We start from the raw sequence: 26,106 nt of genomic DNA, 5'->3' as shown, positions 1-26,106 counted from the left end.
TCAGACACCTTGAAAAGAAGGAACCCCCAAGAGGAACATGTTAGCAATCCACATGGCTTTTTTAATTATTATGAAAACGCCCAAATTCGTAAATAGCTAGAAAATACTTTGAATAAGAAGTTGGTGATTATAGTTCCCAGTGGTTTGGCTGCAAAGACATATGGTAATTTCACAGCCTAAGAAAAAATTTCCAGATGCAAACATGTATGCCCCCGCCCCTCCATCACTTTGAGCAGGTGGGAGTTAGCTGCAAAGATACATTTTTCAAAATTCAATTTGGGAGCCCCCCAAAATTGTTCTTTGGGAATTTCAAGTTGGCCAGAGTGAGCTGTAAGCACAACTGTCCTTTTACTTGTGGTGATCAAGGTAAAGAAATTACAAGGAGGACACGGGCACAGTGGCCCACACCCGCAATCCCAGCTACTTGGGAGGCTAAGGAAGGAGGATCAAAAATTTCAGGCCAGCCTCAGCAACTTAGCAGGACCCTGTCTCAAAAATATAAAGGACTGGATATATACTCGGTGATAAATCATCCTGAGTTCAATCCCCAGCCCCACAGAAAGAAAAAGAGAAAAGAAAAAAAAATGTAGCTCAGTTTCAGTCCATTCATTCATAAATGCACACATAAGTTCTAGAACGTGACTGGACTAACAGGTACTAACCCCTGTGCTTGGCTTAATCGACTGCTCAATCAAACAGGTATGAAGACCAAAACAAAATGCTTTAAAAATAAAAAAGATTTTCGGTTCATTTAAGTGACTCTTAGTAAAGGGCAAGAAGTCAATAGTCTGCCTCTCTGAGTTTTCTGTCTCTGCGTTTGTTCCATACAGCTGTTAAAGTATTGCTCTTTGCACAAATACATGCCCAACACACAGTCTCAGGAGTTTTCTAAAAATAACTCCATTCAATTTACTTAACATTTAACCAAGCCCATATACTCAGCGATGGGCTACATAGGAAGCCAGCCCCTTCACCCCAGCAACCTACTTCATTCACACCCACAGAGTTTTTCTCTTGCTCCATTTACCCCCAGCCCTACCTCTCACTCACCTGGTTTCAGTGAGAGCTGCGTGACTGATACCTTGTGACCCCACCCTTGCTGATCACAGGTGATTGGACAACTGGCCCAAGCTAAGCCAATCAAAGTCCTTTTCCCAGTCCCTGCATGACCTTGGAAGTAGAGCAAGTGGTCTACAAGAAGAAGAGAGAGGAGAATTGGACCAATAGTTTTTATGGTGTTGGAGTCTCCTGTTGGTGAGGCCGAGCTAGAACGAGCTGTATTCTCACCAGCTTCCACAACCTGCTTCTGTCTTAGAAATAGATTCACCTTTTGTGCTTAAACTAGATCAAGTGGATTCCAGTTACTAGCCACCAAGTTGGAGTTTGTCTCTATTTGATAATATAACATTGGTCAGAAAATTTCTAAGAGTGTGATGATCAGGGACACTAACAATTCAGAGGAAAAGAGACTTTGTGATGCTATTTCATGCATTTAAACTAAGTGTGGTTAGCAGCACATAAACCATTAAATAAAGACCAGTTTGCTTCCCTCCAGTCACCAAATTCCATGGCCATGCTTCTCCAAGTCTAGTCCCCAGACCACCAGCTGCAGCAGCAGCAGCAGCACCAAAGAACTTTTTCAGGGTGAGAATTCCACCCCAGACCTAAGGTGTTGGAAAATGGAGGTGAGGCCCAGCCAGGTCTCCCTGGGCACCTGTTTCTGATGCTTGTAACAGCCCTCTGGGTGATTCTGAAGCACAGTGATGTTTGGGGAGCATTGATTATGAGGTGCTCTCACATACATTACACCAGCAGCTCCTCAAAACAACCTTGTATATAACCACTCATCCCCATTTCACATCAAAGGAAGCTGAAGACTGGGAACAGGACTTATCTGAAGTCACAGGACTGGGAGATGCCCCGGTGGGTCCCCCTCCAAGGCTGTCCAGCCTCTCACTGTGCTTTCGTCTACTCGGCCATCAGCTCTCCCAGGTCCTTGCTCCTCCTACTCACCCTCACCCCAGCCCAGGAGGCTCCATCACCTTTGGGTCCAGCTAGGACAGCAGGAGTTCTTGTTTTACTGCCACCAACACAAGCTGATCCCACCCACTACCACTTTGTTGTTCAAGTCCCCTGAGTCATGCCAATGGCTCCTTCCAGACCTGAAGTGGTCCTATGTCTTCACGTTTGATCTTCCTCGCTGTCCAACTGGATCCCAGCATTTTATGGTGTGCTAGCTGTCTCTTTCCAACTCTAGCCTGTTCAAAGCTTTACAATTTGGAGTCCCACTGACCACAGACAGCCCGTAGGTCAAAAGTCATTTCCCAGTGATCAGGTTTTACCTACTTAGCCGTAAATTGTGTTAGCAATGAAGCTTCCTCTGAAAGAGTTTACATTTAAGCCCTCACTGGTCATTGATTTCTAAATGTGAATGGGGAATGTGAGATTTAGCAGGAAACTCGCACATGGATTCAGCAGCAAAGCTCTTGGTGTAGTTAGAAAGCCCAGCACCAAGTGTTCATTTACCTTGCTGGGCAGAAAGAGGAAGAGAGAGGAGCAAGGAAGTTGTGTGATTTTCCCCCCCACAGGGCCTGGTCTTGCTGATGGTGACCCCAGGCCCAGGAGGACAGAAGCAAGGACAGAGGAGGATGCTTTGAATCAGGGTGAATGGGAGAAGGCTGAACCTCAAGGCCAAGGTCATGGGCAAGCTCTGGATCCTTTTCAACATCAACAGCACCCCCAGTAGGGTGTCTCTGATAATCTTTGCTTCTGCCTGTCCCTCACTGTCACCTTCCATTCATCACCCTTACACTGTCCAGGATGCCCACCCAGAAGAACAAGGATCCAGGAGCCCCTAAGCAAACAGCAAGAATGACAAAGAGCAGGCCTGCAGAACTTCTCCTGAAGAGTGACTTCCCAGGTCATCACCTCCCACCAAGCAACTCAGGAGCAGACCTGGCAGTGGAGCTAGCAGGGTGTGGAGGATAGAGGGGTCTCATGCTCTGCTTATACTCTAACATGGACCATTTTTCATTCTGGGAAAATCTCTGTATAAAAATGTTGAAGTCAACAGGACCAAAGCAAAAGAAGTGGGCTACTCCCAACAGGGAGTCTCAGGCCTCTGAGGAGCCTGTCCCACGAGAAGCTCAGCCGTCTGCCTGACACTGCAGAGCAGGTCTCTGGTTGTCCCCAAACAGTTCTGGAGAGACTAAGCAAGGAGGGAGGAGGAGACTATCTTGAGAATTAAGTTAGATATGAGGATGTGTCCTCATGGCAGAAACTAATGAGGAGAAAATTGGGGAATATGGAAGGAAGCCACCACATGTTTGAAAAAATAAGAGACCAGAAGTAATAATCACAATAACAGACCTACTGAAGTGTAAGAATTAAGTGAGAAAATCATAGAGATGTTTACAAACACCTGCTATAAGCCAGGTCTCATTCTAGATGACTCCTATTTAATACTCACTCTGCCCTGTAGAGTAAAACTGTTCCCTTCACTTTGCATATAACAAAACAGACGCTCTGCGGGGAATTATCTCTGTAGGTTGCAATACTGGCTGCAGGTGTGGGCATCTCCCTGTGGACATCTTGGCTCCTTCCAGTTCATTCTCCTTGTTCTTGAGGTCAGTAGTCCTGTGTTCTCATCAGAGAAATGCCCTTCGACCAGCAATTTCTGCCTGAAATTGCTCAAACACCATTGTAGGTAGCCTCAGGTCCACTCCCTCCTTGATGGTCACCACTATTCACTGAGTCACAGAAGCCAGGGGTCGAATTGCACCCCTCTCTCTTATCCATTTCATCAGGTCCATTTCTAAGTCCTCTTGGCTCAATTCTACCTGCTCTGAGCATCCCTGCAGCCACTGGTTACAATCCCTCACACCTGGACAGCTGCAAGGGAGTCCCCAGTGACTTCTCCACTCCTCAGCCCACCAGCCTCCGAAAACACAAAACTGACCCCGGTGCTTCCTTCTCACCCCTTAAACGGCTTTTTGTGGCCCTCAAGGTGATCCTGAGACTACCAACAGCCTTAATGCCCATGCTTCCCAGGCTCTCCAGGTCAGCTCTCACCACTCACCCCACAGACCCTGAGACTGCCAGGCCCTCCTGGGCAAATGGTTCAGGTCACACTGATTCTCCCTCCCATGCTGAGTTAACCCCCTTCTCAAGCCTGCTCTGACTTCCCTAGACTGAGGTAAGATTCAATGCAATCATTTGTCACCCTGCATGGTAATTGCTCCTAAGTCTGCTCATGAAAGCCAGGTCACTGAGAGCAGGGACTGTGTTTTACTGGTCCTGCTGAGCAGTCCCCTATTGGGTACCTTGGGCTCAATGAACAAACAAATACAAGGCATCCCCAGTGCAGCCCTCTTAACTATGGATGCAAGGTCTGGGATGTCCCCTCAGGGCCCACCAGGCTAAGACCACCAGCAACACCCTGCAGTTGAATGAAGTTGGGTTTACTGACTTGTTGCAAGGAGGGAGAACACCCACCATGGGGAATCTTCGAGCATCCCAGTAAGAGAACATTAGGAAAGCTGGGTGGTTTGGGCTTTGCTAGCACTTAGAAGCTGTCAGGAAGTGGGAACAATTCTATAATTGGGTATTTTACCAAATCTCAGCTAAAGGGTAGGAGAAATAAAATGAGGCTAAATGTGCAATTGATAAAGCAATAGCAGTCACTTGTATGAGCCAGGACCCAGGGATGTATTGAATTTTTGAGGACACAGGGATGTTTTGGACTTTTGAGACTTGGATAATGTCCTTATTTTTTAGTTCAGACATAATTATTGTAGTATAAAATAATAAGAGACGGATGGATGGATAGATAGACAGACAGACAGACAGACAGATAGATAGATGATAGCTATCTGCTCCAATTCCTGGTACAGAGCTCTGAAAACAATTGCAATTTCCTAAGTGATACAGGAGCTAGGAGCATTTTTTGTTCCAATATCTGATCCTTAACCTCAGTTCCTCATATAGAGCTCCTAAATCCCTTGGAGTTTTCTGGGTCATAGGAGCATCTTTTTTTTTTCAACAAGGAACTCGTGGTGGGCTCCCAGATAGATGGGAACTGGTCACCAGAATGACCAAAAGATAACTAGAAACTTGGCTTTCAGTCTTTTGACCCATTCTCCCAGGGAGCAGGTGGGCTAGAGATTGGGTTAATAACCAACCATGCCTCTGTGATAGAGCTTCCATTTAAAATCCCTGCAAGCCAGGCACAGTGGCACATGCCTGTAAGCCCACGACTCAGGAGGCTGAGGCAGGAGATTTGTAATTTTTAGACCAGCCTCAGGAACTTAGTGAAACTCTGTCTCAAAATTTAAAAAGGACTGGGGATGTAACTCAGTGGTGAAGCACCCCTGGTTCAATTCCCAGGGAGGAGGAGGAGGAGGAGGAGGAGGAGGAGGAGGAGGAGGGAGGGGGGGGAGAAAAAGGAAAAGGAAGAGGAAAAGGAACAGGAGGAAGAAAAATTCCCAAAGATGGGATTTGGAGTGTTTGTTTCCAAATTGCCAAAACATCCACATGCAGAGAGGGAGTGCACCCCAACTCCATGAAATAGGAGCTTCTTTACGAGGGACACTTCTGGACCTCACCCTATGTACCTCTTCATCTGGTTGTTCATCTGTATCCTTTAGCATGTATCTTATATATGAGATCTTTTATAATAAACCAGTGAATGTGTTGCCAGGTTCTGCTACTTGTCCTAACAAATTGATGGACTCTGTGGAGGGGGGTGTGGAAAATTTCAATTTGTAGCCAAATCAGACAGTAACTGCGGCCTACTACAGTCAGGTGCTACATGTCAGGGTTTCAGTCCATGACAGACCACGTGTGCACAATATGTCCCATAAGATTACAGTGGAATTGAAAAAGCCCTAGTGCACTGTAGCCATGGCAACGTGGTAACAAGGTAGTACGCACACCACTCACGTGTCTGTGGTGAGATATAAACCCATCTATTGCACTGCCCATGCAGAGGAGGATAGGGCACACGTGATTATGTACAATACCTAATGCTTTCTTTAATTTTCTTATTTGTTCTTTTTAGATGTACATAATAGTAGAATGTATTTTGACATATCATACATACATGGAGTGTAACTTCCCATTCTTGTGCTTGTACATGATGTGGAGTTTCACTGGTCATGTGTTCATGTATGAATAGGAAAGTTCTGTCTGATTCATTCTACTATCTTTCCTATTTCTATCCCCTCCCTTCCCTTAATTCCCCTTTGTCTAATTCAATGAACTTCTATTCTTCCCTCCCCTCTTCACCCGCCCTTATTGTGAGTTAGCATCTGCATATCAGAGAGAAAATTTGGCCTTTGTTTTTTGAGATTGGCTTATTTCACTTAGCGTGATAGTCTCCAGGTCCCCCCATTTACCTGAAAATACCATCATTTCATTCATCTTTATGGCTGAGTAATATTCCATTGTATATATACCACATTTTCTTTATCCATTCATTTGTTGAAGGGCATCTAGGTTGGTTCCATAACTTAGCTATTGTGAATTGAGCTACTATAAACATTGGTGTGGCTGCATCACTGTAGTACATTGATTTTAAGTCCTTTGGGTATAAAGCGAGGAGTGGGATTGCTGAATCAGATGATGGTTCCATTCCAAGTTTTCTGAGGAATATCCATACTGCTTTCCATCGTGGTTGCACCAATTTGCAGTCCCACCAGCAATGTATGAGTGTGCCTTTTCTCCACATCCTCGCCAACATTGTTACTTGTATTCTTGATAATTACCATTCTGACTAGAGTGAGATGAAATCTCAGTGTAGTTTTCATTTGCATTTCTCTAATTGCTAGAGATGTTGAGCATTTTTTTGTACATTTGTTGACTGATTGTATTTCTTCCATGTAGTGTCTGTTCAGTTCCTTTGCCCATTTATTGATTGGGTTATTTGTGGGTTTGTTTTTTTGTTTTTGGGGGGGTTTTTTTGGCAGCACCTAATACTTTCTAATGGTAATAAATGACTATGTTTCTGGTTGATGTACTTGCTATACTGTACTATACTTGTTATGGTTATTTTAGAGTGCACTCCTACTTAATTTAAAAAAAAAAGTTTACTATGAGACAGTATGCAGTGCAACACCAGCAAGCCTCACAGTTCTCATGTTGACTGTGTTCCTGGACTACATTAAGCATTTTCTCTTATGTTTAATTCAATCTCATTTTATTTTGTGCCTCAAGGCTCTAGGAGCAACAGACTACCCCACACGTATGTCATACAAACAAGGTGGCTTTTAGATGGCTTTACCATCTAAATTGGTATAATACATCATGACATTTGCACAATGCCAATAGTCCCTAAAGTGCATATCTCAGAAGGCTTGTCATTTGTCAAGCAATGCCTGGCGGTACTTGCAATTAGCATTTGAAGTGGGGGCAGTCTTGCAGAACGGAGCCCTTCACCTGTGGGGTCTGATGCTATCCCAGGCACAATGTCAGAATTAAGTTCAACTGTGGCTCTGTTGCCAACCACTGGAGATTTGCTTGGTGGGTGGGGAAACCACACACACACACACACACACACACACACACACACACACACACACGGACCAGCAGTGTTATGTACTGGTTTGAGAGTACCTTAGGAGAAAACATTGGTCTGTGGGGTTTTTTCCTACCTCATTCAAGAGAGATCTTCTTTTTGCTTGATCCTTCATTGTCACAAAGTGCCCTTGACCCGATTGGCGTTCTACGACATGATTCATGGTCTACCCAGCTCTAGGTCTTTTGCCAGCCAATCCTGCAGCTGACTGGCCTGGTATGGCCACAGGTATGGGAGGGACAGCATAAATCCATTGCTTCCTGTCCTACTTGTACATTCCCACTCAGAACCAGCAAAGGGTGGGATGTGGAAGCAGCCTGCAATCTCCTCTCTCCACCTTTCCCCAGCCATCCCATCATGGGCTCCTGGGGGCCACCCTCCACAGCTATATGGGAAAATTCCTTCTTTGGGAACTTCTCTCTCTTCCTTCTTCCCCTGAGATCTTGAGGTTCTTTAATTCTTTTGGTTACCCAACCTCCACTCCAGAACCTTCTTGGTGTGAAAGTTAATGATACTAAAATGAAATTGTTCTTGCAGGTCCCAGACAAAAATAAATAAATAAAATGGAGCCAGAAAGTAATAAACAGGGAGGGACTGTGCCTGTCTGAGATAAACGCTATTTCAAGAACTTTCTAAAGTCCCCACAAGAGTTCTTCTCATTCTACACATACCCCATACGTTGTACCTTTTGCACACACACTGCGTGGATTTCTGTAACAAAGTTTATCCTTAACATTCTTTTAGACTACAACCATCAAAGGAGAAGCTCTGAGCAGAAAATTTGCCCAGCCAAGAAACCTCCACCAATGAGCTGACAACGGTTCCTGCCTCAGGTCTCCAAGACTAATGAATTTTGTATCCAAGTAGCTCATATAAATTTCTCCCTTTTTGCCTTTGAAAACTTCCCCTTGCCTCAATTTCCTTGAATACACCGTAGTTTACACCAGCACACATATTCCCATTGCAATGCTTTTCTATTCCTAAATAAATGTTATTTGTTGGAGAATTTATCTGATTGTTATTTAAACTGATAAAGCTGGCCCCGTGGCCTCACCTGTAGGTCAGTTTTGGGGTTCCACTGAGCTCCACTTAAATGGGTCCATTGGTGGGACAAGCGAAAATGCTGCGGATTCTGCAACTGGAGGGAAGGGAAGAGAAGGAGACCTCAAAAGCTGTGACCTGGAGCTGGGGATGTGGCTCAAGCAGTAGCGCACTCGCCTGGCATGCGCGGGACACTGGGTTCCAACCTCAACACCACATAAAAACAAAATAAAAATGTTGTGTCCACCGAAAACTAAAAATATATATATGTTAAAAAATTCTCTCTCTCTCTCTCTCTCTCTCTCTCTCTCTCTCTCTCTCTAAAAAAAAAATGGTGTGATCTGGGCTGGGGTTGGAACTCAGCGGTACTGCACTTGTCTAACATGTGTGAGGAGGCACTGGGTACGATCTTCAGCACCACAAAAACAAATAAATAAAATAAAGGTATTGTCGATCTACAGCAACCAAAAGAAAGAAAGAAAGAAAAAAAGAAACTCACTGTGACCCTTTGTGGCATTTCTCCACATCAGGCCCTTCCTACTGCTGAGTTCAACCTCCTTTTAGCATGGATTTTGATCATTTTAGCATGGATTTTGACATCAGTTTGCTAAAGCACTGTGTCTCCACACCTTGGATTGCATTACCATTTGCCCCTGGTAAGTGTCACCATGACAGAGGGAAGATAAATTAGAACTAACAAAAAGAAATGATACCAGGGATTGAACTCAGGGGTGCTATAACCACTGAGCCATATCTCCTGGACTTTTTATTTTTTATTTTGAGATAGGATCTTGCTAAGTTGCTTAGGGCCTCACTAAGTGGCTAAGGCTGAACTCTAGTTTGTGATCCCCCTGCCTTGGCCTCCACTTGGGATTACAGACATGCAGTCCTGTGCTTGGCTCGAATCATGGTTAATAAACATGAAAACTTCCTCATTCATTCCTCGGGCTTCTTGCAAGCAAGCACCCACCCCTTGATGTCAGTGCTTTCTACACGGCACTCTCACACTGTCTCACATGCATCTCTATGGTACTTTGGTCCTCCCAACTAAACTGTAAGCCCCCCAGGGAGACGGATCATGGCCCATCCTGGCTGTCCTCCTAACCCCAGCCTGCTCTGAGTTCTCACCTACCCCAGTCCTGCCCACACCCATTTCAGAGCCTCACCATCTTCACTGAGCTCCACCATAACCCCACCTGCAGGTCATGAAGGAATTCAGCCATTGGAGCATCTCCCAGTAATTGCCAGCTGGGAAAGGGGCTTCAAGGGGACAGCCACTCTCACATGGTGCAGAGGCATCGGATGGTGCCTCTTGGGAACAGAAAGTGTCAGCCGAGTTTCCTGACTTGGCCTAGGCTCAAAAGGCACTTTCTCTGAGAATATGAGGATGTACAGAGAATAAAATTCTCTTTCATGTGCTCCACTTGGAACAGCTGATTCAAACGAGGAAAACCGTGGTCTCCACCTGCAGATGCAAGCCAGCGTTCTGGGCGTGAGCCAGGGGAGGTGAGGATGGGAAGGGAACCTTTCTGCAAGAGTTCTCCCAGCTGTGTATGGATGGGGCTGCCACAGTCTCCGGATTCCCATGTCTGCCTTCTGCATTCGCAGTTATATTCAGTGTGGCACTGCTGTAAGCCACATTTCCCCACAATGTTGACTGCTTCTTAGCCAGTGTGTGAGCTGAAGTGGGAACACAGAGAAAACACCTGGGACACCTTGGGGCAGGACCATCCTGCAGTAGAGTGACATGGTTCCCCTATTTGTGGCTGGGCAAGCAGATACACCTGGCATTTTTTAGGGAACATGTGTCACTACCAAGGTGCCATATCACAGTCTCTGATGTCTAGGGGAAGGGCACCAACATCACCATTTGAGCCAGGAGGCGGCAGTAGGGACAATTCAACTATCCAGACCCACCTCCTCATGCTTACCTATTCTAAGTGTGAAAACGGGATAGGAATCACACAAGGGCTGGGGTTGCGGCTCAGCGGTAAAGTATTTGCCTAGCACGTGTGAGGGCCTGGGTTCGATCCTCAGCACGGCATAAAAATAAATAAATTTAAAAAATAAAGGTATTGTGTCCAACTACAACTAAAAAATAAATATTAAAAAAAAAGAATCACAAACCTGGATGTCTCCCAAATTAGAAGAGATGTTTGCATTACAAAATACTTACTTTTGAAGGATTTTCTTAAATAAGAAACACTGTTTAGGCTTCGTGGTTGCATGTTTCCAAGATATTACTTTCTTATCAAAATAAAAGCCAGAAAGGTAGAAACTGAAAATTAAAATAATAGATTGAAACAGTAAATATTTAAAGAGGAAAACATCTGTAAGATAAAAACAGAAGTAAACATGTTCTAACCACACAAATAGGAAGAAAATTCCAAGTTCAGAGAAATAGAACTGAAAAAAAGAAAAAATTAGCATATGCCACTGAAAATATATGGGGTAAAAATCAAATGCATACAGTTATGCATTTAATTTATTTGTGTATGTGTATATATATATATATATTATGTATATGAGTATATTTGTATGTAAGTATGTACAGACTTGTTTTTTATAATAATAAGGTGATGCCACACAATTTTATGAATTTTTGTCTTCCCTTTTTATGCCAAAAATTGTGTTAAAGAAACTTTCAGTTTCTACACCAACAAATAAAGAGCCTGAAAGTTTTCGTTCCTGCTCCTACAACATGAAGAAAGCTAAATAAACTGAAAACCAACGACTTTTCTTGGACTTTTCTCTCATTCCCAGAGATGGGAGAGACAGATAAATCCAGTCACCTCTAAAATCAACTTACCTTGAGCAGAAGCTGCTGCAGCCATTCGCTGGTGGAGGCCCCTCAATGGTAACTCCAGGGAGTTACTGAAGACTAACTGTGGACCAGGGTGAGAGTGAGGTACTTACCCCCAGGAAAGGGAGCACTTTCATGGGATCTTCCAGGAACCCAACCTGAGTTGAGGAAGATCCCCTGGGAAACTAACCATTTTATAGTCCAGCACATTCTCCATAATAAGTCTTATTCATTGGAAGAAAAGACCAGAATTTTACTCAACTCCAGCACCCTTTAGCCTTCCTTTCTCATCCAAGGGAGGACAAAAAAAAACACCCTAAGAAATACTTGTGAATTATAGAACACTTCCCCTTCCTCACTCCTTAACACAACAGCATCAGGGCTCCAGTGTAATAACAAGATCATACAGAAGGAGCTGCAGAGCGCAGCTTCTGTTTAAGAAGGAATCTCTAGGGAAATCCAAAGACAAATGGGGGGGACAAAGAAATTTGAAGAATTTGAAGGCTCTTGTGCCTACAGCTTCATAAAATATTAAACACAGATCAACTTTGAAAAAGAGTAGCATAACACCAAAAGTCTTGTCCTCAGTTTCAATTACACAATGCCGCATATCTGATTTTCAACAAAAAAATAGAAAACCATGCTAAAGACAAAAGAAAAATAGTCAAAATAAGAATCAGTACCAGAGTGAGATAGGGCAGATATTTTGGAGTTATCAAAGAGAATTTAAAATAACTATGATTAATGCATTAAGGGCTCCAATGGAAAAAAAGGACAATTTAGAAAAATGGATAATGTAATCAGAGAGGTGGATGTTCTAAGAATCAAAAGGAAGTGCTATACATTTGTACTGTACTTTATGAAAGCATTAATTTATAAGGGATTGAAAATGATCAAGACTGGTCCTTCTCCACCAATCATTTGAGAAAAACTGGGGTAAATAACAGAGATTTTGTTTGCTGATTTGGGCAGACAGGTGGAAAACCTAATAGTTATATATATACAAACATACATACATATATACATGAAAGATGCAAATCCCAATCCTATGGTGGCCCGCAAATATTCTTGAAAGGCCCAAAATATTCTGTTATAATGTGCAGGTAAGAATCTAAAGATTCCAGAGGATATAGGTATTAGATCTATCAGGTATAATCCACCTATACAGTCTGTCCCTGAAAGGTTCCAGAAAAGTCTTCCAAAAGGGCTTCCTTAGCTGGCCTCTCTATACCTAATATGTTAGTAAAGGTGTTGCAGTAGAAATCGGGTACCTGATCCCGGGAGGAGGGGGTGGGCTGATCTTAAGTAAAAACAGTGGACCTCCAGCAGCAAATGATTTTTCACAAATGGCAGCACAGTATCCTGGATCATTAAGTCTCTGGAAATGCCTCATCATACGCAGATCTCCAACTTTTCAAATCAATCATGGGCTCCCTAGGAAGAACATGTAGGCAGGCTTCCCCCCTTGCTGCGTTACTCTAGCAGCTGGGGAGATGCTGACTATCCCAGCCTCCTTCGCAGTAGTCACATAACACAATTCTGACCAAGAAGGAATCCACTGGGTGCGTCTAGGAACTTTGCTTTTCATAATAAAAGGAACAGAGCCAAGCATAAGGTGTGACACATGCTGGTGACTCAGAAGGTTATAGGCAGGGGATGGCAAGTTCCAGACCAAATAGCAATTTTAGAGAGACCCTGTGCCAAAATAAGAAATAGAAAGGACTAGGGAAGTGATAACGCATCCCTGGATTCAATCCCCAGTACCAAAAAAAAAGGAAATACTAGAAATCAAAAACAATAACAGAGGCTTGGCATGATAGTGTACACCTGTAATTCCAACAACTGGGGAGGCTGAGGCATGAGGATCGAAAGTCTGAATCCAGCCTCAGCAACTTAGCAAGGCCCTAAGCAACTTAGGGAGACTCTGTCTATAAATAAGATATTAAAAGGGGTAGGGATGTGGCTCAGTGGTTAAATGCCCCCAGTTCCAAAAAAAAAGAAAAGAAATGAGGAATTCCTTTGTGGGGTTTGATAATTGATTTTCTTATCAACTTGACTAAACTGAAAGGTGCCTTCTGGGTGTGTCTTTGAAGGTGTTTCCAGAGATGATTGGCATGTGGGTCTGTGCAGTAAGTGAGGAAGACCCAGCCTGAACAGGGATGGCATCATCCAATAGGTTGGGGCCCAGATGCAACAAAGGAGTGGAAGAGGGAAGCTTGAACACATGTGGGCCTGGCCCTTCTGGAACAGATGCATTTTTTGCGGCTACTGTTGGCCATGAACAATGTGGCTGTATGTGCTTCAGCCTTTAAACACAGACTAGCACCAGTGGCTCTCCAAAGGGCTTTCTGGCCTTCGGTCTCTGTTTCTCTTACTCTGAGGCTCCAGCTTCTTAGACTGAGCAGCTACCAGTTTCTTTGGCTCTGTACCCTGAAGAGCCATCATGGGACCATGTGATCATGTACACAACCTAATGAATCACCTCAAATGCATATATATTTATCCCACTATACATTATACATAATAACATAATATAGACTAGAATAATATAGACATTACATATTATATTAATATTTATTAATATTTTATTGTGTGTCATATATTGATACTATATATTTATATTATTATAGATCATATTATTATTAATGTTACAAATTATATATTATGTTCATAATAAGATATATAAAGCCATATAATATATAATATATTATATAATTATAATATAATATGTATACATTACCAATAGAATATATTATATATAAATTAATATGAATCTGAAAATCTATCTATTGGTTCTGATTCTCTGGAAAACCCTAATACAGAAGATTGTTTGTGTGCATATGTGTGTGTTACTGGGGATCCAACCCAAGGGAACTCTACCTCTGAGCTACATCCCCAGCCCTTTCTATTTTACTTTGGAGATTGTCCTGCTAGGTTGCTGAGGATGGCCTTGAACTTGTGATGCTCCTTCCTCAGCCTCTGAAGTCACTAGGACTACAGGTATGTACCAACACAGGGTTTATGGGTAGAGTAAGCATAACTAAAGAAAGAACCCACATGCTTGAGATATGTCCATAGGAACTTCCCATACAGAAATCCAAAGGGAAAAAAATGATTTTAAAAATGCAAAAGACTATCCAAGAACTGTGGGACAATGTTGAGTGGTATAACAAATGCATAATTTCAATACCCAAATGAAGAAGAACAAGAGAACAGATCAGTGGCAACATTAGATGTAATAATGACCAGGAATTTTCCAAAATTAAAGACAGATTCAAGAAGCTCAGGGAATGACAAGCAGGCTACACATGAGAAAATCTACACTAGAAACATCATCTTCAAGCTTCAGAAAACCACAGAAGAAATATTCAAAGAAATCACAGGGATGCGGAGCAAGGGACATTTTGCTATGAAGGAATAAATAGAATTACCACACAAGGCTAGGGTTGGAGCTCAGTGGTAGAGCATTCTCCCAGCATGTGCAAGGCCCTGGGTTCCATCCCCAGCACCACAAAAGAGAGAGAGAACCACTCCTTGAGAACTACCACAGACTTCCCATCAGAAACCATGCCAACGAGAAGAGTGGAGTGAAATATTCAAAGGACTCAAAGGATAACACAGCCAACCTACAATTCTGAACCTGGCAAAGTTATCCTTCAAAAGTAAGTGGAAATACAGATTTTCTAAGACAATAAGTAATATGACAGCATTTTTTCCTGGTGGGCAGAACACTCAGGGAAGGATAGATTCATTTATTTATTTATTTGTTTGTTTGTTTGTTTGTTTTCTCATCCATCATCAGGAGATCTGCCTTGCAAAGAATGTTAGAAATTCTTCAAAGAAAGAAGATGATACAGGTCAGAAACTTGGATCTACATGAAGAAAGAACAATCATTGGAAATAGGAAAAATGACGGCAAAATACGATCTTTTATTTTTCTTAGTTGATCTGATAATTATTTGTTCAAAGTACTAATAGTAACAATGGTAACAATAATAGTAACAACAGTAAAAAAAAAAAAAAGAGTATAGCAACAGCACCAAGTACCCCCTAGGATATTTTACAGTAGTATCCACTCCAACAGCCACTTTGGCTCATATGTGAAACGATGCTATAAGGAACCTGAGGAAGGGGTGGGAACCCTTTGTTATAAAGGACCTGGGCTTTATACAAAGCAGCATGGTATTATTTGAAAGTACATTTAGATTAGTTATAAATGCATATTTCACATCTATAGCGATCATTAAATAAATTGTTAAAAGAGTTTAATTGATAAGCTGTGAGAGGAGAGAAATGGAATCATATAAAATCCCCAATTAAAACTGTACTTAAACATACTTATTGCTCAGTACTACTCTTTCACTGAAACATTTAAAGCTTTGGGTTTTTTAGAGACGCAAAATAATCAAGGTGTTTATTATGAATTTTAAGTTTCCTGAGAATCACAGCGATTCTTCACCATCTAAGACCCCTCCCCAGCAAAATGGCGCATCTAGCAAAAGTCCCATGAATACTCATGAATTTGAAGTAGAAGTCAGGTAGGTCGTCACTCTCTGAGGCCAAGTGGGGTGTCTTCAGCTAGGATGAGTGATCACAGCTCCCTGTGAGAATGAGACTCAGGGATGAAATGATTGCATGTTTCTTTTTGTTTCATTTTTTTTCAATTGACACATAAAAGTTGTGCACATTTATTGGATACTATGTAATGCTTCAATACACATAACATCCTGTAGTTTTCAAATCAAGATAAGTATATCTATCTCCTCAATTACTCATCATCTGGGTATGATTAAAATATCCAAAATCCCCTCATCAAGCTTTTCTAAATTATGCAATACACTCTCATCCTCTGTGATCACCCTGCTGTGCAACAGAACACCAGAACTCACTTCTCCCACACAACTGGAACCCAGCACCCATCAACCAGCCTCTTTCCACCCCCTCCTCATCCCCATTCTCCCTGCCTCCAGAAACCACTGATCCCCTCTTAATCTCCCCGAGACCAGCTGTTTCAGACAGTACATAGAAGTGATGTCATTGCATGATTCTCTTTTTTAAAAAATTATCTTCCCCCTGGATTTTCTTTCCATTGCTGGAGCAGGGGTGAGATCAGTTAGATGTGGATAGAAAAATCTGAAAAGTACCAAGGGATCCAGAAAGCTGGAGGGAAATTAACAACTAATCATGACTTTTCTGAGTAGGCAGAGAAAAGGAGAAGCCACTTCCAGTTACCACATCGCTGTCCATATTTTCCTGACTAACACCCCTTTCTCGGGACTCCCTTCTGTTTCAGGGAGAAGTAACTTTCATAGTTACTTGGAAGGATATTGACATTTGACAAAACATGGTCAGGAAGGTGATGATGTTTAAAACACACCAAGTCCCTTATGAAGAAATTAAATTAAAAAGACAGGAATGAACCCCAAATACAGAACAAGCATTGGCACTTACGGACTTGAGCCTTCCAGAGGCACTGTAGTTATCTGCAGTCTGTACAGACAGTGAGGCCCTAGAGTAGTAAACATACTAATTTTTATTGACAGGTGGTTCAACCTCCACTTCCAAGCACAGTGGAGATCATGATCCACTTGCTGTGGTCAATAAAGTATCAGTATTTACATTGCTGGTGAAACTGGAAATTGGAAAGCAACCAATTTGGAAAGCAGTATGGAGATTCCTTAGAAAACTTGGAATGGAACCACCACTTGACCCAGATATTCCACTCCTCAGTCTATACCCAAAGGACTTAAAATCAGCATACTATAGTAACACAGCCACATCAATGTTTATAGCAGCTCAATTCACAATAGCTAAACTGTGGAAGTGACCTAGATGCCCTTCAATAGATGAATGGATAAAGAAACTGTGGTATTCCATCTACACGATGGAATATTACTCAGCATTAAAAGAGAATAAAATTATGGCATTTTCGGGTAAATGGATAGAGTTGGAGAATATCATGCTAAGCAAAGTAAGCCAATCCCAAAAACCAAAGACCAAATGTTCTCGCTGATAAATGGATGCTGATCCATAAGGGGAGGGAGAAAATGGAGGAACTTTGGGCAAAGGCGAAGGAGAAGTGGGGAGAGAACATGTGGTTAGGAAAGATGGCAAATGAAATGGACATCATTACCCCAGGTACATGTATGAATGCACATATGATGCAACGCTACATCATGTACAACTAGAGAAATGAAGAGTTGTGCTGTGATTGTGTACAATGAATCAAAATATATTCTGTTGTCATATAATTTCAATAACTTAAACAATCAGTATTTAAAAGTCAATGTAAGCCTAGCATAGTGGCCCACACCTGTAATCCCACCAACCCAGGAGGCTGAGGCAGGAGGATCACAAATTTGCAGCCAGCCTCAGCAACTCAGTGAGGCCCTCAGTAACTTGGGGAGACCCTGTCTCAAAATTTAAAAAAGAAAAAAATTAAAAGTTCTTGGTATATAGATTAGTGGTAAAGAATTCCTAAGTTCAATCCCCAGCACCAAATAATAACACAAACAAACAGAGCCAGTGTGGTTTTCCATCTTTTCTTTCCCCAGTTTTGACAAATGGAGATGTTGCTATCTGTGAACACTGGACCTTTGAGTGAAGAGGAACCAACCCAGGACCCCCTGCCGTAGTGGACATGCAGCACAAGCAAGAACTGAAAGTAGAGAGTTTTGTTTTTTTATTTTTTGTAGTTAGCTTATCTCTATGAACAAATCACCAAGCCTCTGAGAATATATAACCAACAATAGAACCCACTCAGTACATACACCAGTATTTAAATTAATACCTATAAGATGACATCATTTTACAGCTTAAGCAAGCAATTCAGTTACTTCCCCTAACCAACATATTTTATAACTTAAAAGAACAAATCCCAGCCTTCTGTAACAAACATGGTGTCCAAACCGATCAAACTAAACCATTAAATGGATGAACTTCCCTTCTTCTCATTACCTGCTGGTGGCATGGTGAGGATTCTTGTCACTGAAAAGCCCACCCTGCTCTTCATCTTCCATATGTTGATGGGAACTGAAGTAAGAGGGTTCCCCTATGCGACTGAGAAAAACAATTATAACACAACAGAGGATATTTTCCACAAAGCCTCTAGTTAAATGTAATTATAACTTACTTTCAATAACTGAAGTCAATTTATCAAAATAAAGCCTGTAATTTCCCACTTTCCACTATAGTATAAGTATGTTTTTTAAAAAAGCAGTTCTATATATTAAAAAAGGAAATTTATCCAATTATAGACAGTATTCCTTGAGTGGTAGAAATAAGAGTGATTTCATTATCCCAATTTCCAATTTTTCCAAAATTTCCCTATTTCCAAATTTTTTATAATAAGTACATAATTACTTTTATAATGAATAAATATCTTTGATGGCTTCAATTATAAAATGGATATATTAATCTTAAAATAGATTTCGGCCTAATTTATACAGCTTTAGATTATGGTATAATCTGTCCTAGGAGAAAAGTGGTTACCCAATGTAAATCTGGGCTTTAGAAACGCTAATTTCAAAAGTGACTGACAAAATCATTGCTCTATGTAGAAATGGAGTGGGAACAAAAAGGGAAGTAGGAGCCAGTTAAAAGCACAAGACTAGAGCTGATTCTCAAATTCTCAAAAGATAGCACAGGAGAATTACTGAAGAGCTAATCAAAGTTCAGATTCTTGGGTCCAGTATCCAAAGATGTTGATTCAGTAGATCTGGAATGAGACCCAGGCTCTGCATGGTGGGCAGGCTTCCCAGATGATTCTACATAAACATCTCCTCAGCCCTGTTGGAGAAACTCACCCAAAAGAAAGAGAAATGGTTTAACTCGGGGGTGAGGTTGAAAGGAGGGCCAGAAAGAAATATATTATCTCAGTGGTTCTCATCCCTGGCTACATATTGGAATCCTCTGGGTAACTTCTTAAAAATACTAATGCCCCAAAATACTAATGGATCTGAATCTCTGGGCAACTGTAGATTTTGAAAGCTCCCCTGGTGATTCTGATGCACTGCAAGATTGAGTCCTGCTAAGGCTGAACAGAAAAGTCTGTGCCTTTCAAATAGCATCACATAGGTGGCCGCCTGCTCTGTCCATGCCTGGCTGCTCGCTCCGGCTGTCCATCACAACCCCTGGGGTCTGGGCAGAAAACAATTTGGCTGGAAGCAAGCTGGCCAGAATGCAAGTTTTAAATCCTTCAAATGGTGGACAAAAACTGAAAGCATGGCCAAAGCAGCAGAGCAAACATAATTGGCTTTAAATTAATTCAAAACTTTGACAAGGAAATCCAAACCCTGAAAAATTCCATATAATTTCCTTTTGCAATTTATTTTTTCTGATTGGGTTTCGGGTTGTTTTTCCTTTTACAGATGCAATCTGTTCCTGTAAAAGAAATGTAAAAGTACAGAGAAGCAAAAAGAAAAAGAAAGATTACCCATAATTCCACCCACTCCAAGACAATCAATCAATAAACCACCTTAGAGTCTATTCTTCCAGACCTTTTCTTACATGGGAATGTGCATCCATTTTCGTCTCATAGATTTTTCCGGCTAATCCCATTAGGCATTTACAGTGATCCGAATCGTCCCTGTTATAAAGAGCACAGAAGAGGGACTGAATGTCTACAAATTAAATACATAGGGAGAAAAAAAAAACTGTAAGGGAAAATAAAATTCTGAAAAAAAAAAAAAAAGATCAAGAAAATTCTCAAGGACAGACAAATAGTTATAAAACCAACCTAAATACGTTCAAATGCTACCAAAATTTGCCAAAACATAATGATGCATGTTCAGCACAATCATCATTACTGCCAAATCACTGTAAAGAGCAATTTGCACAGAGCCAAATTGCTTTCTGCCCCCTGGTCCTTTCCCACCCATCACTGTCCTTCATGTGGGCCTGACATGCTCATTCCTGCCTCTGCAAGATTATTCAGGCCAGTCTACCCTTCCCTGTTTGTTTGGAGACCCTTCCTCCTTCTGTCATTCAAAATCCAGTTTAAATACAATCCCCTCCTCCACTGAGGCCCCATGATCCCTCCAGCCCGCCCTATTAAAACTCTCTATACCTTTGCCTGTGGCTCTGAATCCATTCCCATTCTACACGTCCCACTTCCTCGTGCACTCATCTCATGTCCCCACTGAGTGTCATCTGTCCTTGGTCTGAATCCAGCGTCTTCTCTTGTGTCTCTCACAGTGTGGAACACCGTGCTGGGCGCACAGTGAGCACTCTATAAATATTGAATGAAGTGGAAGAAATTTATAGGCAGAATTTTCTTTAAATTCTATTCATCTGTAAAACTCGGTGTGTCTGTATTTAACAATAGGGGTGGCTCCGGGGAGCCCTGGTGCTATAGAGAAGGAGGTCTAAAGGAGGGGCAGGGGACAGCCTGATATGGAGGGCAGAGGGAAAGGAACAAAGTCACCTCCTGCAGGCCCCCAGGCCGGACCCTCCAACAAAGACTTTCCCAGCACAGGCTTCTAGCTGACAGGGCAGGAGGGGACCCAGCCAAGCTGCTGTCCTGAAGCCCAACCCTGGCTCCATCCAAGGCCCCAGCCAGGGCCACATTGATGCAGACAAAGGAGTCCACGAGGAGCCAGGCCATCTAATTCCTATTGGCAAGAAAAAGCAAGCTGTTATGTCCAAGTGGTGATCACCTTAAGAAGAAGTAACAAGGGCTGGGGCTTTAGCTCAGTTGGTAGAGTTCCTGCCTCTCGTGCACAAGGCCCTGGGTTCAATCCCCAGCACAAAAAGAGAGAGAGAGAGAGAGAGAGAGAGAGAGAGAGAGAGAGAGAGAGAGAGAAGTGACAATGTCAAGCTAGATGATCTTGATAGGGATGGTTGGAAATGCCCATAAGACAAGGCATCCATCCCAGACTTCGAGGAAAGAGGTGTTTTTATTCCTTAAAAAGACCAATATGACCCCATGGCTCAGGACAAATGAGAAGCTAAAAGGATTGAAATTCTCAGCCTAAAATTCCAAGTTTCCTGTAAAAGAGGAGAGAATGCTATCTTACAAAACAAGAAGGTTCACAGGAGAGGCATTAGTACCCCGGAGGTCAGGAGGTGTGTGTCCCCAGGGCGCAACTCTAAAAAGCCTCATCAGGAAGGCTCAAGTTCAGCCTGATAAGGGATCAGCCAAAAACAATAAGGACAGCAAAGCCAGCTCTTTAAAGAAGTAGGTGAAATTGCTCTCACAGGATGGCTCTACAGGGACTGCACTGTCCTTGCTCAGAAGAAATGTCTTAATAAGCCACTTGGGATAGAGAGCTGTGGGCTGTAGCAAATTTGCCAAAAGCTGATTCAGAGAAAGTTAATTCTCCAAAACACAAATTGTTGAATGTTTAATTCACTGAATGACCAATCTGCCCAGAACTGTCAAACGTACACTGTAAAACTGATCCTCAGCAATTTGGCATGCCATTTCTCCGCATCCTACCAAAATTAAGTATAGAAGCAACTTTTTCCATAATTTGGCTTTCTTAATCTGCAGGGATGAGAATGTCTTGTGTTCTCAGATTTCAGGTGTTGTGCAATGCCTCCTTGTTTATGGGACAAAATTTCTCTCTTCTATTTTCACTCAGTGCACTGCCTTCTATCACTTAAATTTAAAAATTATTAAGATATTACATTAATGCATATTTCAATTATGGTTCACACTACAGGTAGTTACTTGTCAGAACTGTTTAATACTGCAGACATGAAACGATGGCTTTGTTCTTTCACCATTTGACACTAGTTCAGTTTTCTCTGTTTTATGGATAGTGGGTTTTTGTTTTGTTTTGTTTGTACATGGTGTTTTCTGCCTGCCACAAAGAAACAGGAGTGCTATGTAACTGTAGACATAAAATCCAGTAGTCTGACTTGGGCCTAAGTATGCAATCAGAAGACAGTAGCAATCAGTAGATGTTAAACCACCTGTATTCATCTGCTTTCTTTTGCTATTACAGAAAAGCTGAGGCTGGATACTTTTGTAAAGGTAAAATTTCTAAGCTGATTCTAAGCTGCAAAAGCCTGAGTTAAAGTGTAAAAGACTGGGCACTGTAAAGTCTCTAAATTGCAAGGCTTGGGCTAAAAAGTGAAAGACCAGGTATTGTTAAAATTCCTCTGCTACCCCCGGAACCTGTAATCCCTGTAGCTGTTAGGACAATACCTGAACTGCCCAGTAAATATTTCTCCTGGTTCCCTGGTTGTTTAATAGCTAAAGGCTCCAAGTAGCTCGGCACGTAAGCATCCAGGTCCCAAAACCAATCAGTTTAAATGTGTACCCCGCTTAGGAGTGACCAATCACCCCTGCCCAGACTGTTCCCGCCAATGAATGGACTAATCCTGTCTCAGAGTTGTTGTTCAATTTTCCCACGCCTCATGATGATTTGTTCTGATGTATGCAAAGCCCCCACCCTCTCCAAAAAGTGTACTTAAGCTCTGCTTGACCTCTGCTCTGGGCTCTGGGCTGCTCTCCCTTCTTGAGTGAGCACGGAGCCCTAGCACGCTGGAATGGATCCCCAATAAATCCCCTTTTGCCAATTGCATGGTGCCAGTCTCTTGTGTGGTCTCTTTCTCCGACGCTCCGCAGGACCCTTACACTTTATAAAGAAAAGAGGCTTGTTTAATTCATAGTTATAGAGGCAGCTGAAAGTCTAAGCTCAGGTGAAGGCTCCATAGAAGATAGCTTTATGGTGGAAGCATGTTTTAGTCAGCTTTTTCACTGCTGTGACTAAAAAACCTGATAAGAACAATTTTAGAGGAGGAAAAGTTTATTTGGGGGCTCATGGTTTCAGAGATCTCAGTCTATAAAAGGCTGGCTCCATTCCTTGGGGCTCAAGCTGAGGCAGGACATCATGGTAGAAGAGAATGGTGGAGGGAAGCAACTCACATGATGATCAGAAAGCAGAGAAAGGGAGATTCCACTCACCTGATATAAAATATATACCCCAAAGGCATGCCCCTAATGCTCACCTCCTCCAGCCACACCCCACCCGTCTTCATTGACCACTCAATTCATCCTTATCTAGGGATTAATTTACCTATTGGGTTAAGGTTCTCAGAACCCAATCATTTCTCCTGCAAACCTTCTGGCATCATCTCACACATGAGCTTTTAAGGGTCACCTCACTTCCAAACCATGACAAAGCTTATGTAGAAGAGGTCATATGGAGAGAAAGGGAGCCAGAAAGTGTGCAGAGTCAGTCTTTCTCTTTTGATAAAACTCACTCTGCAAGAAGTCACTCCATTGGTCCAGCCTTAATCTCCTTTCAGGGTAATGCCCCCAAAGACCTTACCACCTTCCTCTTCCCCTCTGCCCCACTTCTTAAATGTTCTACTGCCCCTTAATATCACCATGTCCCAATACATGAACCTTTAGGGGAAACACCCAAACCGTATCCAAACCAAAGCTCTGCTCCACTCATGTCATACATGACCCATTGGTCACTGGAATTGGGCTCGGCCCCTGGAACGTGAAATGCACACAACCCTGACATACAACTTGCCTATAGACACCCCAGGAAATAGACAATGCCACTTTATAAATCTGGATTTTGATCATCTGGAAAATTGATTGTGGGTGAATTGGCATCCATCTAAAAAGGAACCTCCTGTATTGGCCAAAACTATGATGCACAAGACAAAGGGGGAGATGTATTGGTTTAAAAGGGTCAGTAGAGGGGACCCAAAAAAAAGGAGGGAGAGGAGAAAATGGGTAGATGGGAGTAAGCTGCCAACAAGACACCTCCTCCTCGTGACCCCAAATTGCCAGAGGATGTGTACAGAAAACAGGAAGGGCTGGGTGCAGGTGGCTTTAGAAACAGCTCTGCATCTAGAGGGCTGGGGCAGAGCAGAGGTCCACTTCAGATGCCCAGATTGCCAAGACAGGGAGGAATCATGGACTGTGCAGACAGCAGGGAGGAGGACTTTGGGTTGCCATACCTCAGAGAAGTTGGGATCAGCCAGGTTCAACCACATGCTTAGGAGGCAGGAGGCTCAATGACATCTAGACCAGACAACCAAGAAGAGGCTGTTGTCCCACACGTCATGGACTAAGACTCACCATGTGTCAGTCATTCGCATGTTTGGAGCAAAAAGACAGACAGTGAAAGGGAAGTCTCACTACTTAGGGATGCTCCACCTGGCTCTCAGCTCAGCTCTCTGGGAAATCATTCAGCAAGCTTGAAACTTGACTTCACAGGAAAGGAAGTACAAGGGGCAGTAAGAAGAAGAGTGACTTTTGTTTGTTTATCAGGCATCTTGATGAGACTCCAGTAGCTGTTGCTGCTCTCCAAGCTTCACAACGCCACCCAAAGATGACAAGAAAATGCCAGAAAGTAGCCCAAGAAAGACAGGAAGCCAGTAAGCAAATCTGGGGGCAAAGCCAAACACAAGAAGTGATCCAAAGTAAAGTTCACCAATCTAGCCTTGTTTGACAAAGCTACTTAGGACAAACTTTGTATGGAAGTTCTCAACTACGACCTTATAACCCCAGCTGTGGTCTCTGAGAGACTGAAGATTCAAGGTTCCCTGGCCAGAGAAGCCCTTGAGGAGTTCCCCAGGAAAGGACTTAACCAACCTGATTTCAAAGGACAGAGCTCAAGTGATTTATAGCACAAATACCAAGGGTGGAGATGCCCCAGATTCTGGTGAAGATGCCTGAACAGGTCCAATAAACTGTACATTTGGAAAAATAAAACTTTATTAAATCCAAAAAAAAACAAAGGAGGAGGAGGAGGAAAGTGAACAGGGCAATGTTAGGAACAAAGGAGAACCACAGGCAACTTCCTAAACAAAGCAGGCCCAGCAATGAAAAGAGGATTTATTGAAACGATTTATACACTGTCTAAGACAGGGGCCACGGGCTCACCCAGCAAGGATGGGAGGTAGGTAGGGCTGAGTTTGTCTATGAGCACGTGGCTCCAGTGGATTAGCAGGGCCACATGCAAATGAAGTGAAAACTTTTGTCCAATCACGCTTAAGTTTCACATCTAATTACCATAAATTACCATAAATCCCAAGTCATTTTCTTTCATTCTTCCTTGACCGACTGTCAAAACCGGACAGTTTCTCTACTGCTCTGTCTTCTACAGGCCTAAGACATCCTTCCAGCCTCCATCTTCTACTCTCCTGCCTTAACAAGAATATCCTTCCTGGGAACCCAGAGCCTTCTTTTGGGGTAGGGAGGAAAGTGCTTTAAGCAAGATTAGTGTAGCTCTAGATCCTCGCTCCTCCTTTACTTTTCTCATAAGGAAAAAGTAAAGGTAGTGAGGGGTCCACCCCAGAGCATTGGTGTGGTTCATGCTTGGTAAGTGCTCTGCCACTGAGTCATACCCCAGCCCTGGGTCCTGTGTCTCACCCGACCTGGAGATATGTCAACCAGCCTTGTACCCAGAATGCAATCATTCAATAGACGTTGTTGAGCCCTAGCTTGTGCTAGGAACTATTCTAGATGTTGGGTGTATTCAAAAAAAGGAAGCAGGGTGTATGCAACAAACAAACCAGTGGCAATTCTGCTCTCAAGGAGCTGATGTTCTAGAAGGATGAGACTATCAAGCAAGATATTAAGCAAAAAAAAAACCTTAGATAGCAAGTGCTGGAACTGATACTGAGCCTGGCAGGGGAGTATGTACCTTATGTCAAGTAGCCAAGGCCAGGAGGACTTTCTGCAAAGATGACTTGCATCCTGAATGACAAGGAACCA

The 26,106-nt window shown here is 42.6% G+C and overlaps 1 pseudogene; it reads left to right on the top strand.

Moving 5' to 3' along the window:
• Positions 1–25,065, top strand: part of LOC113196774 (uncharacterized) — a 60,393-nt pseudogene extending 35,328 nt beyond the window's left edge.
• Positions 25,066–26,106: the final 1,041 nt, after the last annotated feature.

The sequence above is a fragment of the Urocitellus parryii genome, chromosome 1 (genome assembly GCF_045843805.1).
Source record: "Urocitellus parryii isolate mUroPar1 chromosome 1, mUroPar1.hap1, whole genome shotgun sequence".
Classification (NCBI taxonomy): Eukaryota; Metazoa; Chordata; class Mammalia; order Rodentia; family Sciuridae; genus Urocitellus; species Urocitellus parryii.
This window is presented reverse-complemented; position numbering and strand designations above follow the sequence as displayed.